The 18,487-nt window shown below is 40.2% G+C and overlaps 1 protein-coding gene across 4 annotated transcripts in view; it reads right to left on the bottom strand.

Moving 5' to 3' along the window:
• The window catches only part of LOC122781617 (protocadherin-15-like), a 266,246-nt gene extending 248,283 nt beyond the window's left edge, over nucleotides 1-17,963 (bottom strand). For all 4 annotated transcript variants that reach the window (XM_044045416.1, XM_044045417.1, XM_044045413.1 and 1 more), the window contains exon 1: nucleotides 17,498-17,963. The gene's annotated coding sequence lies outside the window, so the exon portion shown is untranslated. The remainder of the gene's footprint in view (nucleotides 1-17,497) is intronic.
• Nucleotides 17,964-18,487: the final 524 nt, after the last annotated feature.

The raw sequence follows: 18,487 nt of genomic DNA, 5'->3' as shown, positions 1-18,487 counted from the left end.
TTTGAAAATACAGATATGATGTATAGACAATGCAATTCCAGTCACTTCTATTCAGCTGGAAGGGCGAGGGTTTGGTTCCGCCCCTGCTCGTCTACATACTGATTAGGGGTGGGAATCACAGTAAGCACCTCATGACACTGTATTGGACGAGGAACGACTACGATATATCACCAAATCGATATTTTTAACCCTTGGTCAGGCTGTCACTTTATCCATAAATCAAGTCAAACTAATTTATAATAACGCGTAATTTGTTCATATTCAAACACCCACCACTAATACACCGAACCAAGTATCACCCTTTTCATAACTAACAATTTACCTTATTAACAGTGCAGCTAGCGTTTGAACCGAGGTGTCAAACTGGTGGCCTGTGGGCCACATGCGGCCCCCCCAATCGATCACATAAGGTCCACCACTTAATGTCATGTTATAATGAAAACTCGACCCCTGACCTCCTCTTCCTTTAAACACTAAAGCTGAGGCTCAGCTGCCAGCGAGGTTATAGAATATCAACAGCAAAATTTATCGTAGTAATAATAAGAAATTATTATACAGGGAATACTAAATTCCCTATGTTGGGTTGTTGTTGTATGGTGTTTTAAATTACAGTTGTTTACATTACTATTTATTAAATTTTAGACCTTTTTTTCTCTGTTTTTGATATTAATACATTTATTTTTGCATCATAAATGTTTTTATCGCAAGGTTTATGTCGTTCCATATCAAAAAACAAGCACTTTTATTTAAACTGACCTTCACTGATCAGGAAACTTGGTTGTTCTTTAATAAAACTGGCTGTGAAGCTTTGAAATATTTGAATTATGTAGGAAATAGTACAACAAGGATTTCTTTCATTAAATGGAGCAAAGAAACCAGAAAATATTCTCATTAAATAACTAAATAATTGAATAATTATTGCCCTAAACACTTGCAAATTCAATTTTGTGCTAAGTGTTTGTATATTATACATTTAAATCAGTGCTGAATGTTGATTATATTGTATTTGTCCTGGTTCTGTTGGAATCTGTTGAATCAACCAGTTCAAATCAAAATATCTCCTGGTAAAATCTCCACCGTCAGCTCTCTGCTAAACAACATGTAGAATATCTTGTGCTTCAGTGCAGCAGCAGTGGTGTTTGTCCCGTCTCATGCAAATGCAGCTACATTTTCTTTCATATAAATCATGTTTTCTTTTTCGTGAAATGACTAAAACAATGTTCTGACAAAACGCTTTTTCTTTTTTTTTTCCAATCGAGAAATGTGTATATCCTCATACGTAGACGGGGGAGGGAGGAAGGGAGGGAGGGAGAGAAAGAAAGTGACTTATTTCACTGAAGCAAGAAGTCATTTTCCCTTTCTGAATGTACAACTCCCACTCACTGGTGAAGCAATGGTCCTTGACCGTGTGCATTTACACGCCGCCGCCGCCACTGCCGACCACGTGTCACAACCTATAATATGCTGTGAAAAGAAAACGTCGACAACGAGCAGAGGCAGAAAGGTTGAGGATGAGCAGAGCGAAGTGCAGAGGAAAATTACTCCTTTTTTCTATTTAATTGAGTCTCTCACATTAACTTCAAAGCGACAGAGTAATGCCCACTTTTTTTTTTTTGAGCTTGTCCTCTTCATTAAAAAGCCATCCCTCCTCATCCCCCTTGAGCTTGTCATATTCAAACAGTGTTTGCAGAACAGCTCTAAACTGCATTTAGGAAATATTTTATATGAAATGTCAAAATAAAAGGGAAGGGGGAAAAAAAAGCAGCTTGGACCACAGTGATAAGGAGAAAGAAAAAATGTAATAAGTGTAAAATAGAGTCATTTTCTTCACCTTCTTCTTCTCATTTCTCAGCTAAAACCAATGTTGTGCTTAAAAGATTAAATATAGTTTTTGCCAAAAAGGAGACGTTGCAAATAAATCCTGAACACAGGCTGAAACTCATTTTCTCATTTTTCATTGTGTTTACTAAAAAAACTAACAAAAAGAAAGGTATTAAACGGATAAAAAATAAAAGCTTCAGTTTTATTTTTATAGTCAATTAAGCACACAGTATTTGCATTTTAATGACATTAAAAACTAAATTACTAATAATCTTCAACCTTTGATAACTGGATCGATCAGTCAGATCAATCAAGTCAGTGTTTATTAATAACTCAAATAAGTTTATTTTCTAAATAACTTGGTGATTGCTTCAAAAGTGTCTGCTGCGCTTCTAGGCTGTACATCAGGGATCGACAAGTAGTTGAATCATCATGGGGTGTCAAAGTGAAGTAAAATAATAGCATAATCCACCTATAAACAACAAGAACTCCTTTGTTTTACATTTATTGAAGTGACATACAAGAACAACCTGACATTTCTTGACAAAAATAAGTGCAATTTCAACAAAATTACAACCTGAGTTTACCATTTACACACGTGCATTACAACATACAGATCACAGTTGATCTACAAAGGGACAAAAACATTTAGTCACAGGTGTCTGGAGCTGATCATAATGAGAAATTTTCGCAAATTAATTATGCGAGCTGGATTGGACCCTCTGGTGGGCCGCGGGCCATAAGTTTGACACCCCTGGTAAACAGTGAGCTCCTCTTGGGTGGCAACTAATGATTATTTTCATAATTGATTCATGTGTTGATTATTTTCTCAAATAAGTTTATTTTCGAAATAACTTGCCGATTACTTCTATGGTCTGTTGCGCTTCTAGGCTGTACATCAGGGATCAGCATGTGGTTGAGGGCCAATTTTGCTGTGAGCAAATAAATATTTGGGCCAAAACATTGTATCTTTGTTGTAATTTTAATGACTTTAAAGTCTAAACTGTGGGGGCGGCAACTAACAATTATTTTAATAATTGCTTAATGTGTTGATTACTTTCTCAGACCAAAATAAATAAAAACATGTTGTAATTGTAGAAAAACACTTAAACAATCAAATATATATCTAGTACTAAACAAATATTCAACTTTTTATGATTGATTAATCAGTGTGAGTGTTTTTTAATAACGCAAATAAGTTTATTTTCTAAATAACTTGGTGATTACTTCAAAGTGTCTGCTGCGCTTCTAGGCTGTACATCAGGGATCAGCAAGTAAATCTGGTCGAGGGCCAATAATCAATTGAATATTTGGGCCAAGACATCATATCTTTTCATCGTAATTTTAATGACTAAACTAAATTGCTTTAATTTTATAATTTTCAGAATTGATTAATCTGTTGATTATTTTCACATCAAAATAAATAAAAACAACTTAATTTATAATTGTAGAGAAACACTGCAACAATTAATCAAATATTAATCTAGTACTCAATTAATCTTCAACTTTTGATTACTGCATTAATCAGTTTGAGTGTTTTTTATAACTCAAATAAGTATATTTTCTTAAATCTTAAGTGTATAGATTTATTTGCTCTGTATAATAGAGAAATGATTAAAACTGAATCAATTTGGACCAAACAATTAATAGATGCATGATAAAAAATGATGAACAAATGAATGAATTATGAAAACAATAATTAGTTGCAGCCCTAATTTTAATTTACAACTTGTTAGTCACCATCTACAATCTCCTGTGCTTTGATAAATTCAAGTTTATGAATATTTAAATGGAAACACAATGCACTGCGGAGGGAAAACGGCAGCACATTTTTCTTTTTTTGTGAGGCTGGAGTGAGTGAACAGCACTGATGTTTCCTTCAAGGCCTAAAAAAAGCTTAACACTGAAGCACTTAAACTTACACATTAATGCCAGAATTCATTAATTGAATAGAATGAATGAATGAATGAGACCTATTGTAATTACCGGGAGAACGGGAATATTCACAGAGCAGCTTTTCAACATGCTGAACACAGCTGAAGCCATTTTTTTGTACATTTTAAAACATCATCGTATCTTCATTAGGCACAAGTGTCATCAAAGCGTCTTCTGGTCAGAAAAATGTTTGATTTAAAAAGAAGTGCATTAATTCATCTATTTTGGCGTCGATTTTCAATGTAAACATAAATACTTTTAATGGTGCACCAGGTTAGAGAATAATCTCAAGCGTAGCATCATTTGTCCAGCTAATCTGTTGGGACCAAAATCTGGCCAATAATCCTCGAGGGAGAGGCAGGGTTTGGTGTTCCTCCTATGGACGCACAGGACAGTTTTTATCCTTATACACCGTGAGAACAGGAACAAAAACCAACAACTGCAGTTTATTTTTGCATGTAAACGTCTGTAATTATTCACTTTATTGTTTTAGTGTGTGTGTGTGTGTGTGTGTGTGTGTGGACAGGAGTTCGGGTTGGGAGCCCTGGTTTGTCTTGGAACAAAGGTTGGGAACCACTGCTAGAATATAGATAGTATAGTGAAGAAATTTGCGAGTCAAAGCCACAAACAGACTTTATGCTTATGTTCTGTCCTTTTTATGAATGAAATATCCATATTGCATTTAGAATTTGATGTTTTGGATTGAGAGAACATCTGTACGATGGTTTTTCAACCCAAGCCAAATATCCAGAAATCATTGTTGGGCTCAGTCAGTTCAGTTTACATGGTAAATAAAAAGTTATTTCAGTCAAACTATGAGCAAAATAAGGTGAATTGTACAGTCTTTTAATGTGCATTCTTGAAAGTGTGGTGCAAACATTTCATAAATAAAAGTATATCGAGTAAAAATAAAAAGTAATGTGTACAAACTGATGAGTGATTGACCTAATGTTGCGGTTTAGAACCACATTTTACTACTTATAACAGGACATCGAATGCAACATATAAAACCTATATAATTATGTAAATATTTATCAGTGATTATCAGGGATTACAGCTCGACAAGAGCTAATGAAATGGAACTGATTGTCGTTAACGGTGAGTCTGAACTTTTGTTCTACTCTAGGTGCTGGTGGGGGCGTGTGATAACTTCTGTTTGCTGTGACAATAAATAAAGGCTAACAACCACCTTGACAGACTTAACGGCGTCGGGTTCAGCCAATATTCTCTCAAGCTCGATTGGGCTTTTGGACCAAAGAAAATGAGGCTCGGGCTGCACTCTATAATCTGACCTGCAGCCACATAATCCCCCGAATGGAGGAAGGCGCAGTGCTCAGCGTTTTGGGGAGTGTAATCGTAAAGATGACGCACAATATCTGCTCGTTTCTGAGGGGAATAAGCAAAATCTTTTTCTTTTTTTTCTTCTGCTGGACAGTATTAACGCCCACTGCTATTATACTAATCTTTCTTCATCTTCTTCTCCTTCTGTGGGGTTTAACGACAGTTTACATTTGTGATGTTGGGAATTATAAATGCTGCTTTTATCCAAAAAAACCCGACAGATTATTAGAGCCACATGTAAAAAAAATTGAAAGAAAGAAAAATTTATTCTGAGATCAAAGTCAGAATTCTGAGATTAAAGTGAAACTTTTTTTTACTGAGAATTATGATTTTTTTCTGTAATCTCAGAATTCTGACTCTCACAATGCTGACCTTAAAATTCTGTTTTTTCTCACAGAATTTTTCTCTCGGTTTCTTTGAGTTTCCGCACTTGCCAATTTGACCAGCAGAGGCCGCCAAAGGCTTGTTGCGTGAATGGGGTGAAGTCTGCCATCTCGGATTGCCTTGTTTTTTTTTTTACATGTGGCACAAATACTCTTCCATACCTGGCAGAGTCTTCATTTATTCTTTTGGCCTCTTTAGATGTGTCTTGGCTCATGGCTCATCGATTTCAACTTATTTACAAACTCACATTTCAGGCTGTAGATTAAGGACAGGAATAAACACTATGTATGTGTGATTATTTTCAGAAATGTTTTATGGGGATTTAAAAAAAAAAAAAAAGAAGCACCTAACAACTTCAGATCATCAATGACCTAAAGCTGAATCTGTGATATTTCATCCTGTAATCACATATCACGCTCCCACAAACATGCAAAACGCCTCAGAGCGCAGCATTGTGTGTGTGTTTCACTATTTTTAGGCCTTAAAATACATATTTTAAAAAGAGGCTGAGTGTGTTTGCATCCGTGGATTCCAGTTCAAGTGAGTGAAGGGGGCAGATCTTTAGTTTAATATGCTTCCCTTTAGCCTTAGCATGGGTCTCTCTTTAATTTCTGAGACACTGCCAGCAGTGTAACCTAGATGTTTGAACTATAGCAAACTGGATGTAAAAATTCAGTGATTTTTACTTTGAGTGTCATAGCACTGATAGCGGTTTAAGTGCACAGCCACATCAGCGCATCCATCCAATGCATGCTTGAGTTTTTTAGTTTCCTATCAATGACCCGAGCCAAAGCAGCAGCTCAGAAGACGGTCAGAACCAAGTGTAGCAGCAAACAGAGACGCTGTCGTTCTATTATAAATCTATAGTCTCAGGTTTGACGACATTTAAGGGTTCATTCGTGGTGTTAGCCTTCTTATGAACATCAAGATAATCAGGCCGTTTGGATTAATTTTGTTTTATGGCTGTGAAATTGTCAAAAACGGTTCAATAAGGGAGTGCTTATGCCCTTCTTTCAAAGATAACTTTCACTTTCCATATCTGGCAGTTATTCAACGTTTAGGAATTATGGTACTTAGAAGCTGACGTCACAAACGTGTGGCGCGCAGGTGAATCTCATCTGTGATTGCCGGGGGTGCTGTGCCAATCTCAGTTGACATAGGCAAAAGGCGGGGTCACACCCTGGACAGATCGGCAGATTTTGAATCTTCTAGATGTCTCTAAAACGGTACGCAACAAGTTCACATGCCAAATGGTCACAAAGGTTTTTGTTTTGTGTCATACTCATCAGCATCGATTTAGATAGTAGCTGTGAAAACTTCCAATAAGTCACCACAAAAGTGACAGACGCGTGAACAGGGCGGCCAACGTTTAAGAAAACCTTGGAGTAAGAATGGTATTTATAATAACAAACAATTAATTCATGGTTGACAAAATCCCTGACATCTGACATTTCATTTAACTTTCTCTAAATTTCGACAGCAAAACTACCTGAAACTTGAAAAGCTGAAAACAGGAACACATTAAAAGTGTTGGTTTACAGTAGGAAATTAAGACTGTGCAGAATTAACCTTCAATTATCAGAAAAAGAAACACTTCTATTGCAGAACAAGTGGTTGATGTGAATGTTTGTGGGAGGCCAGGCCGGTACCAACAGCAGGGCAAACTTTCCATTTGAATTTCCTTGCAATGATGACAATGATGATGGTGACTGTGGCTACAAATTGGACTAACTGCAGCTAAAACTGCTTTGTTATCCCGCAATGATGTTCTCTGGGGCTTTGTGTGGAGTAAATTGTGTCGCACTACTCTTCACTCACACAGATTCCAGCTGTGCAGCATTAGGTTTCCACAGTCAGTTGTCGTGGAGGTCCTTTATGTACAAGACACCTCGAATTCTGTCAAAATGAGTTCTGCTCTGTGGGAACGCTGTGATTTGGTTTCCCCAGTGGATCTCTTTGGGGTGGGTATTCTTGGCAAGACGCTGCACCTCAGCCTCAGTTTGTTGCCCACATACTGGCTTAGATATCTCCTTCATTACCATTGATAGCTGCACAATCCAATCTGTGATGCATTTAAGCAATGTTGGCAATACATTGTCTTTACAGCAAACATGATGGGAAGCCAATGATATCTTTGTCTGTCTGCAGGCCTGAAGAACCATTCGATCTCCTGTTGACCCAAATCCTCAGGGACAAGGGTGACTCGAGCCACACAATAGTGAGACACAGGTAGGTGTCAATATTGTTGAAAATGGGCCAAACCCTTCCCCGACTGCCTGCCTCTCAATGTGCAATGTCTGATGTTGGCAAAAAGTCTGTGAATTCCAACAAAACTTTCTTTTCTGGCAGGAAAATGTTCGTTTGTTCTCGTTAATTGGCTTCTGTTGGCTTCACTGTTTAATGTTGCATTACTGGAGATAATAGACGACTTTTGCAGCCTTCTGCCTTTGATATCAAATCAAAGGCACAATTAACGCCAGATGGAATCCCAAGTTTGCCACGGCAACCTGTGCAACAGATTAGGGCAGGTGAGGGCAGCATGGACGGGGATGAGATTTTGGATGTGGAGGCGACTGAGAAGATAAGAGCATTGAGAGAGGGAGTCAAGAACCCAGTCGGAGGAGGATGAAGGAGAAGTTTGAGCTGTGATAAAGAGACTGAAGAGCCAAGAAAGCACCAAGCGTTGAGGACTGATGGGACGACGGAGACGAGGGGGCAGTTAGATGAAGAACTTTGAACTGCTGTGAAAAGGATGAGGCTGACCAGAGCTGTTGAATTCAATCGTTTTATTCTTCTAAACTCTCTGGCTGGAATCGCTTCAGCTGCCAGGCTCGGGTCAATTAGTTTGTGCCAGAAAATTTCTAACTGTACAGCAGAACCACTTTAAACATGAAAAATGTCATATTCATTGATACATTAAAAAGGTGTTGATTGTTGTTTGCTTCAAACATTAGTACAATAACACATTGAGTCATTCAGCAGACGGAGAGCCAACATTTTCCTGAATTGGCTGGCAGCTGTTTTAAGTTTTCAGAAGGAGAGTAAAAATGTAATTTACCGGGCGGCACATAAACAAAACTCCAAATTAATGCTAATGCAGCTCTATCTCTGCAGGATGGTGAAGAAGAAAGTGTTTATGCTTGTGTGTTTATCGTAATGTGATAATGAAGTATGTTAATTTATTGCTTTGAGTGTTGACCGCCAAAAAAAGCAAATGCATTTTGAAAACAGGTCTAACAAATTATTTTTCATTAGGTGATATTTTCAGTGTCAGACTGATGCCAGGAACAAAATAAAAGCCGATTTTTAATTTAAACCTTTTAAAACTTTCTCTAAATGTGCAAAGTTGTACTAGTTAGCTAATTCCCAGAGTCACAAGCATTTCAGCAACCAATTCTGCTCTATGCTGGTCATAACATATGCTGGACCAGCATACCAGCATTCACCTGTATCATTATGATGATCTATGCTAGTCTCCATGCTGGTCTAGGCTGGTCTGTGCTGTCTTCATGGTCTATGCTGGTCTTTATGGTCTACGCTGGTTCATGTTGATCTATGCTTGTTCACCTGTATCATTATGATGATCTATGCTAGTCTCCATGCTGGTCTAGGCTGGTCTATGCTGGTCTTTATGGTCTATGCTGGTCTTTATGGTCTACGCTGGTTTATGTAGGTCTATGCTGGTTCACCTGTATCATTATGATGATCTATGCTAGTCTCCATGCTGGTCTAGGCTGGTCTATGCTGGTCTTTATGGTCTATGCTGGTCTTTATGGTCTACGCTGGTTTATGTAGGTCTATGCTGGTTCACCTGTATCATTATGATGATCTATGCTAGTCTCCATGCTGGTCTAGGCTGGTCCACCAGCATCATTATGCTGGTCTATGCTGGTCTATGTGGTCTATGCTGGTTCATGCTTCAGCTGTTGTTTTTTAAAGTGCTTTATAAATAAAATTGGATTGGATTGGATATGATGGTCTTTGCTGGTCCACCAGCATCATTATGTTGGTCTATGCTGGTCTATGCTGGTTCATGTTGGTCTATGCTGGTCTTTGCTGGTCTACCAGCATCATTATGCTGGTCTATGCTGATCTACCAGCATAGACCAGCATAAAACCAGCCCCAATAGACCAGAATGGAAACTACTGTATGCTGGTCTACGCTGTTTTTTTCCAGCAGGAACTACCTGCTGGTAACAGGGAAAATTACAACATGATGCAACAAGACAGAACATCATGATAGAGTTTTCAGCTCACATTGCCCCGCCTCTACAAAACACTTGCTTTCTCTCATTTAAATGTGGACTTTTTTCACTTGACCGGACCCCACCGGGCTGACTACACGCTCAATGGCCCTCAGGTCATTTGAGTTTGAGCAGATCCCTGCTTTGTATGACCAACAATGTTGTTTGTATTTCAAGTCATCTAGTTAATTGCTGTAAGAAAATCCACGAGAGTCTAATGTACTGTATGCACATGAGAAACATGCAGTATGGGGGTAAGGTCACAGGGGGTCCCTGCCATCATTTTGCATGGTGAAGTTACAGAACATTACCTGTCACATTACCTGTCACACCAGCCACAGATAAATACTCCATTACTGGAGTGTGAAATTAAAACATGGCCACGCTGTTATCTGTCCAGACCAATACAAAGTATAGTCAGGCTGTTATCATCGTATGGTAATTCACATTGCTTCTTTTAATTTGCTTACCATACAGCTGTGTTTATTTCACACGCAGGCAAATATTAGTTTAGGCTGATAGAATTTATGGAAATTTGCAATTTTCCTCACTTAATTATGGATGAAAAATAATCTGCATACATCGCCTGTTCTCCGTTTACGCCGGAAAATACAAGCTACAACACGAGTGGTTCTACGAGTGAAAAATGAAGACGTCGCTGTAGCAAACAAACCACAAACCACATTGAAAGCAGATTTCTGATGAACTCTTAAACTTCACTTACACTCAAGTTCCAACAACAATTTTGGTAATTGCTGCTTGAAGAAAGTTAATCACACTACATTTCACGCTACGGCTTGCTATTGTCTCTTCCTTTAGTTTCTGTGTTTCATTAGGGATGGCATCTCCTTTTGGTTTATTTGTAACTGTGTATAATTTAGTCTTTGGTATTGATCAGTGCAGAATTACTCATACACATACTGGGTCTAATTCTTGACAGTTTGACTTTGCTGGCTATTATTAAGTCACACACTTCCCACAGAGCCCCATTGTCACAAGTCACTGACCCTCACTTATCTCCACGAGGGTCTGGTCTTGGCGCTGGTGCCAATCCCAGCTGACATAGGGCAAAAGGCAGAAGAACCTGGAAGTAGAACCTGAACAGGTCACCGGTCCATCACAATGCCACATGTAGAGACAAGAAAACATCCATTCTCACCCTCACAGTCAATTTTACAGTGTCCAATCCCCACATCTTCATGTTTTTGGTTGTTTGTCTATGCATGTGGCTCTGTGATGGACTGGCGATCTGTCCGCCTATCGCCCGATGTCAGCTGAGATTGACACAGCTCGCCCCCGCAACCCTCCTGTGGAGGATAAAGTGGTAGAAGATAGATGGGGGTTGGCTCAAGTGCTTGATTTTACATTTTGGAAACTTCTTTTTTTTACAAAATTCAGACATCATAATTTCAATTGAGAAATCTCTGCGTTTCCCCAAACACACTCGTTCGACACTCTCAACAAGACACCGCTGCCTGGTCAGCAATAATTACTGCAGTCGACATTCAGAGACTTCACATGAGGGTGAAAAGCACAGCAGCTGAGGAGCAAATTGCCCTTCAGCATTCTGTTAGGTTCTGACGCAAATTAGCTGACTGCGCTCCCCATGACTATGAAAGAACAAGATCCCACAATTGGAATATTTTTGCAGTATTATTTCACCGAACCTGATAGTACAACCAGCCTTATCTGAGAGGGAGACGGTGGCATGAGGAAGGACAGAAAAGCAGTCACAGTTTGGAGGAGAGCTAGAGAGCGGGACCTGCAGTGTGTCCACGAGCTTTATGTTTTATGACCGTCTCAAGTTCTATTAATTATAAGACTTTTGGTTGTGCCTCACTATGATAACTTGCAGTATATGTAATAATTATTTCTCCTTATGCTTCAGAGGAGAGAACTGGTCGCAATGTCTGCGACAGCTGTGGCACGCAATAGTTAGTCAAGCTCAGCTATGACCTAATGCAGCTAAAACCTTATAGCTTTACATTTACAACCCCTCATAACTGCGGTGATGAATTACACCCTTGATTTGTTCATCTCAGCAGCCCACATATGAATCTTGACTGGTGCTTTTCACTCTACGTTGCGAGTGTTCATTGGTGATTGGTGATTTTCAGGTCTACATTTGGGCAGACAAAGCCTTAAAAAATATAGCCAAGCATGTCTATCAGTATATCACATTGAGGACAACACCTTAAAACCAATGGACCGATACACTGCAGCATTAAAATGTATTGGGTGGTGGTGTTCCTCCTTTTTAGTTGTCCTTCAAGGTGGAAACTAAGTGGCCTTAACAGAAAAATGTTTCTACAGCTACAGCTATAGATGTTGGGTACTGAGAAATGCAATCAAATGTATAAGTATCTGTAAAAACAAAACCCCAATGTTAAAAACAACTATTTATTTTATTTATTCTAACTTTGCTTTAGAAGAGTTCACTAGCATTTCAAACTTCCCCTAATTATGACAAAGTCAGGCAATTATGTGTGAGGTTGTGCTACATTGTTAACTGGAGCCAACACTTATATAAAGTAAATAAAGTAACAATCAAATAAACAACATAAAAATAACATTTAAACAATTTTGTTGCTAGTAACAGCTACTTTAACACTCACAACTGCAGCAAACAACACTGCTTTATGCTAACATTTAGCAAAGCTATCTTTTTCTGCAGCTGCTAATGGTGCTAAAGCGACCTCGGTGGAGCCTCCCGGCTCTGAAAGAGATAAAAGGCTGATAAATTATACTTGTTATGTTTGGGTTAACGTCTACTTTATGTGTCTAACAAACCCAGCGACAATATCTGAAGCAGCAGCCACAGACGCTGGTATAAATCTGGAAACATGGCGACGTCACGGGGTTGTAGTTTTATCGAAGTGGAAAATGTTCTGTATTTAGACGAAGCTTTTCTAGTATTTACACTATAGCTTTTGCCATTCACTCTCGTATTACACATCAATCACCTCTTGAGGTTAAGTGTCTTGCCCAAGGACACATCGGCACAGAGACTAGCAGAGCCAGGGATCAAACCCTGACCTTTTGGTTGGAGGATGAACCAATCTATCGCTGAGCCATGGCTTAGAAAATCAAAGACGACAGAGGAGTCTCTACGTTTTAACAGAAGTCTCTGGACTCTGATAATGAGGTAAGATGTACACTGTTCCTCACAGTTCTCCACCACAACTCTCAAGTATCAATACAAGTATGGATAAGTATCGGTATTGATAATCCATGAAATCTTTAAGTACAGTTTGGAACGGTAAAGTCCTGGGTCAGGCTTGTGTTTCGACAAAGAACAGTACCTTTACTTGGTAGACCAGGGGTCTGAGCTGTTCCCAATGGCCGTGTTGGCGAGATGCGTAGCTTGAGGTCAAACCGGTGCAATGACAATGAACCACGATATTGAACTGCACACAGAAGTCCAGCAGATCGTTTTTTTCCCTGTCTGTCAGACGACTTTAAGTTTCGTAAGAGAGTGGACCAAAGTTACGTTTTTCTGTTGCTCAATCAGCTGACTGGTCTCGCTCCACCAGGACAGTACCATCCTATTAACTCTGATACCTTAAGGGAACGGTTGGGGCTGGTTATTTTTGGTATTATTCCTAATGGAACGGCAAAAAAATATGGTTATACTCATTCCCAGCTACAGCTCTTCTCAACGTCCGTGGTGGCCCAGCCAGCATGTGCATGTGGGCCCCCAGGGTCAGGGTTATGTATTTTGGCTTGGGGACCAAAAGTACTTTGAGGACAGAATTATTTTGAGACATTGACAATATTGACAAGAATGACAAATAGAGTACAAAAGAACTCAACAATTAATCAAGAAAGTAATCAATAGATAAACTGATTGTGGAAATTAGAGTTGCAGCCTTTGACATTCAGGCTGACTATATCGTCCCCATTGGGTTTGTCCATGGTGGCCCCAGCCATGTTTGCCCACTTCAAGCTTATGCCCACTTCATACCCTTTCCAGGCTACCTAGGTGTTAGATGGGCATGTGCTTGAAATGGACAAACATGGGTGGGGCCACCAAAACCCGTTTTGGGAGCCCACTCATCAGCCCGAGTATATAACCCTCAAGGGGGCCACATGTACATTGCTTGAATTATTTTCTTAGTTCCTAAACCGTTCTCCTCTTCTGCTCATTTCCATTTTCCGTCCAAAAAAACCCGACTACAACCATGCTCATTTCTACCTGACACAAAGCACAGGCAGAAGCCATTAGTGCCTACTACCTTTTGTGCATGAATCATTTTTGCTACTTCTTTATTTCCCAAAGCAGAGGAGGAGGAGGATACGCATCTCTCCCTCTTCCTCTCTTCCTCTCTCTCTCTCTCTCGTTCCCTCACCAGCCCTGAACACAACACTGCAGAGCATTGCGATTTCATGCACTCGTGACAGATAAATCTTTCTGCTCGGCTGGCCATGAATCTTCCAGAGGCCGACTGGCCACACAGTGTGGCACTTGATGTTAGAAAGGCTGCACGCTTTGAAACTTGTGATGCACCTGCTTTGCTTGGAAACCCTTTTTGTATATCAATGCCAGCTTCCAATTAGAGAAAATAAAAGACGAGCCGTACCAGGAAGACAAAGTCAAATTCAATTTTGCTCGTCTACTCAGAGAGAGAGTAAAGCAAGGTGAATACAATTTGTAGAGATGAGATGACCATATTCATTTGGGCTTTTAGTGATGTGCATTTCCTGAAAAAACAAACCAAGCCATTGTTTAAGTGCACAACATGCAGACACACGCATGCTATCCGCCATTACTCTGAGGACACATCTTTAACCTTCAATAAATTAACCTTTACTTTCCTTTCGAGCTGTGTGGCTTTCAACTCCCTTCCATACCCGCTCCATCATCAGATACTATCCCACTGAGCGAGCCACGACAATGGGCTGCCTATGGAGCGGCACACAGGAGGAATATCAATGGAAATGGAGTCTGGCTGGACTGAGCCACGCCACTCTTCATCTCTCATTTGCCCCGAATGTGAGCCTCTGTTTAACTCACTCAATCCTAGACTCATGAAGGGTTTTTTTAACGTTTTCTCTTCACGTCTCCACAGCACTGACCTCAAGCTAATGGAAATTTTACGTCGAAACTGTACGAGAGATGAGAAAGTGCTTGAAACACACAGTTCCAGGAGTGTGCCTTTTTTTTTTTTTACTATATGTAAAACTATGTGCATATTTCTGGGTACAGTATCAATATATTTTATCTTGCTGCCATGAATATTTTCCGGCAACCTTCAAGGACAAAGAGTCACCTCTCCCATGGATGTTACAGGTGGAGAAGCAACCACGTCCTGAGTTGACTGACTGAGGCAGTGGAGAGGCAGAAATAAACGTCCTCCAGGAAGAGAATGTACATAGATGTCGTTTGTTAAAAAAAAAGGGAGCTGAACCATTTAGATCTCACTGCTGTGGACAAGACGTCAGGCCAGAGAACTGCAAAAAAACTAGAGTGAAAGTCTGGGTGTAAATAGACAGATATTTGCCAATATCACAGAATCTGCCGTATTCTGATTAGATTTAAATCAGGGGTTTGCGATCAATACGGGGCTGCAACAATTCACCTCGATTGTCACTTGATTACGACATCAATCAAGTGGATTTCTGCATCTTGAATGTGAATATGTGGTGCTGTTTTTTTACTCCTCCGTGAGAGTACACTGAATATATTTATACACAAAACACAGACTGTCACTTTCACAGCACCGTCTGCGTTTGACGCACAAAAGAAGTCAACTATTAATCACGAGCGTAATCAATAGATTAACTGATTGTAGTAGCAGCCTTTGATTAGTGAGACGTTGATGTGCTCCCACAACGTGACTAAAATGATGATTTCACGGTCAGCCTTGACTTTAAAATAAACCAAAAATAAAAACTCTCCCTCAAAAATGAGAGAGTATCAAAATATCACTTTGGTGATATAACGTCGCCCTTAAACGTTGTGAATAAATAGAGAAATCCTGCACTTTCTACTTTTCAGTTAGACAAATATCACGATGTATCGTTATATAATTGTCTTGCGATATGTTGATTATCACAGAATCGATGTATGGTGATATCTCTACCTCACCTCCCTCTTGTCCGTTCTCACCCCCCTTTCTGTCCCCCATTTTTCCTTTCACCCCAACCTGTCTAGGCAGAGCACAAAGGGGAGGTTTTTTTTTTCTCTCCACTGATGCCCAGTGCTTGCTCATTGTGTGAATTGTTGGGTTTCTCTGCTATTGATGATGTTGTCTATGTACAGTGCCTTGAGATAACGTATGTTGTGCGCTTGACAAATAAAATTGAATTGAATTGAATTATTGGTATCGCATTGTGAGGTACCCTGTGATGTATCAATGTTTTCTCTTTTGTCTTGATTCATTTTTACAATCAATTTGCATCGATTAAGTGTTAAACGTCTAAAAGTAGGACTGTGTGGCTTTTATTAGTCCGTCAACACCCTGTTCAAAAGCAAATCAAAGAAAGAGTCTGAAAAGATTAAGAAGAGCAGCTTTTCGTTGTGGTTTTGAGGACGGAAGTCAAGCTCAATCCGAAGTGAACAGGCAGGGGGGAAGAGCAGATAGAGGTAGAGGAGATAGAGGTTGGTTCCCAGCAGCTGACCAGAGCACTGACCTATATTTGCACCTGAGCAGGTGCAACAGGCACGAACAGCGTATCAGGCCAACACTCAGACTGTGGTCAGACTGCGCTGATCTAAGCACCGTCCCTCAGAATGTAGAGCTGCGTTGTTGCAGAGGTTTCCTGTCACTCAGGATTAGACTGAAAGTAATTACATTGGCTTTTTTTCTGTTTATACGTTGGGTCTTGGGTTGCTTGCAGACTGTGGAATAGATGAATAGTCTGCAGTTCAAGTGCATTACTATGCTGTTCAATAAAGCGAGCTCTCAGTGGCTCAGTGGCTGGGGCAAAGAGTGAATATGAGAGCAATTTTAAATCGTCCGCTTACGGAGCTTTTTGTTAGGGATTTACGACAAATTGGGCTTTCTTTGAAGCCGGTGCCAGTCTCCTTTAATAAAGCCATACGGCATTTTTTCTTTACAGAATGAATGTCTTTGCTTTTTGAGGTTTCATTAACGTTGCAGAATCTCCCAAAATAATATCCTTGTATAAGGAGGTGAGTGATGTCTTATTTAACTCACGAGGGATAAAATGATGACAGGTTGTAGAGAGTAGAGAGAACCGGTCTAAATCAAGCTTTGTCAAAAACGCATGATTAATCAATTATTATTTGATTATAAGAGTTTTCAGCTTCATTTCAAGTTTATTTGCTCCAACAAACAAATCATTTGTTGATAAATCAAGACATTTGAAGTTTTGAGAAGCATTTTCATCAAGCACTCGATTAATCGTGAACACGATCGACAGATTGGTCCATTATGTAAATAACCGCTATAGTTGCAGCCCTAAATTGGTGCATATTCTGCACACTGTCATGTCCACGCGTTCACGGAGCACTGGAACTTCAGGAGACTGGCGTGTTACGCGTGTGAGACACGGTGTGGATGAAAGTGCGCATGCGAGACGCCTCTTCATTAACACTGGAAATGTAAAAAAAATCAAAAAATCCATATTTTCTTTTTCCCTCCGGATTATTGGCACCTGCGCGTAACAGGCTCCCACCGTCATTCTCTCACACACACACACACACACTGTTGTAGTGCATGTTCAGATGGGATTGACAGTCTGACTCAACGTCACGTGTCCAAATTAAACCTTAATAAACATTCAGCAGTGTCAGAAATGTCTCTTACCTCCGGGGCGAACCCGCTGTATTCCAAGTGTCCCAAAGGTCACTGCGCAAATATTCAGAGGACAAGACGCAGGAGTGATGAGAAGTGGGTGAGCCCGGTACAGCACCTAATCCCGTTCTTAGCGTCCTCCAGACGTTGTCAACCCTCTAATCTTCAAAGAGACAGAGCGGCAGATTGAGAGTGGTCGGCGGCTCCCAGGACGCACAGAGACTCCGGTGATAATCTGCCAGTTTTCGGCGTGCATGTGTCGGCTTCACTTTCCCCCCCTGCGCTGCCCGTCACACAAAGTTGTCCGTGTTTATTTCACGCAAACTCGCCTCGTCCAAATGTTTCCCGTTTGTCATTCCTGACAGGTGGTGATAATAAGTCCAACCACGCGCTGCTGGAGACACTCGCGCGCCGCCGCCACCACCACCACCATCATCATCATCATCCAGCGGGGATGTGAACAGAGGAGGACTGAAGGCACAAAGTGTTTCTCTGAGCAGATTATTAACCCATGAGTTGTTGAACCGCTGCTGCTGCTGCTGCTGATGCTGTTGCTCTTCCGCTCACTCCTCCTTTTCCTGCGCTCTGGCGCCACCCAAAGGTGAACCACACCCAGCTGCTGGGATTCTCACAGGGCTCCATGTGCAGCCCCCTCTGACCACATTTAGGTCATGGTATAAAAATGCTATTAAAGCTGCAACTAAGGATTCTTTTCAAAATCGAGTACTTAAATGTTAGAAAGTGTGAAGCCTGTTTCTCAAATGTGAAAATGAGGATGTTTTCAAATGTCTTGTTTTGTCCACAAATCAAAATGATTCAGTTTAAAGGATTGTCTTTGTTATACGGAGCAAAGGAACCAGAAAAAAAATCACACTTAAGAAGCTGGAAAATCAGAAAGCTTGTTTTAATGATTGAAAAACACTTAATGTATTAATAATAGTTGCAGCCCTGGGTGTTATATTAAGTATTTTTATCTGGAATTCGACATCTGGCACCAGTGTG

Source organism: Solea senegalensis, linkage group LG15, assembly GCF_019176455.1.
Source record: "Solea senegalensis isolate Sse05_10M linkage group LG15, IFAPA_SoseM_1, whole genome shotgun sequence".
NCBI lineage: Eukaryota > Metazoa > Chordata > Actinopteri > Pleuronectiformes > Soleidae > Solea > Solea senegalensis.
This window is presented reverse-complemented; position numbering and strand designations above follow the sequence as displayed.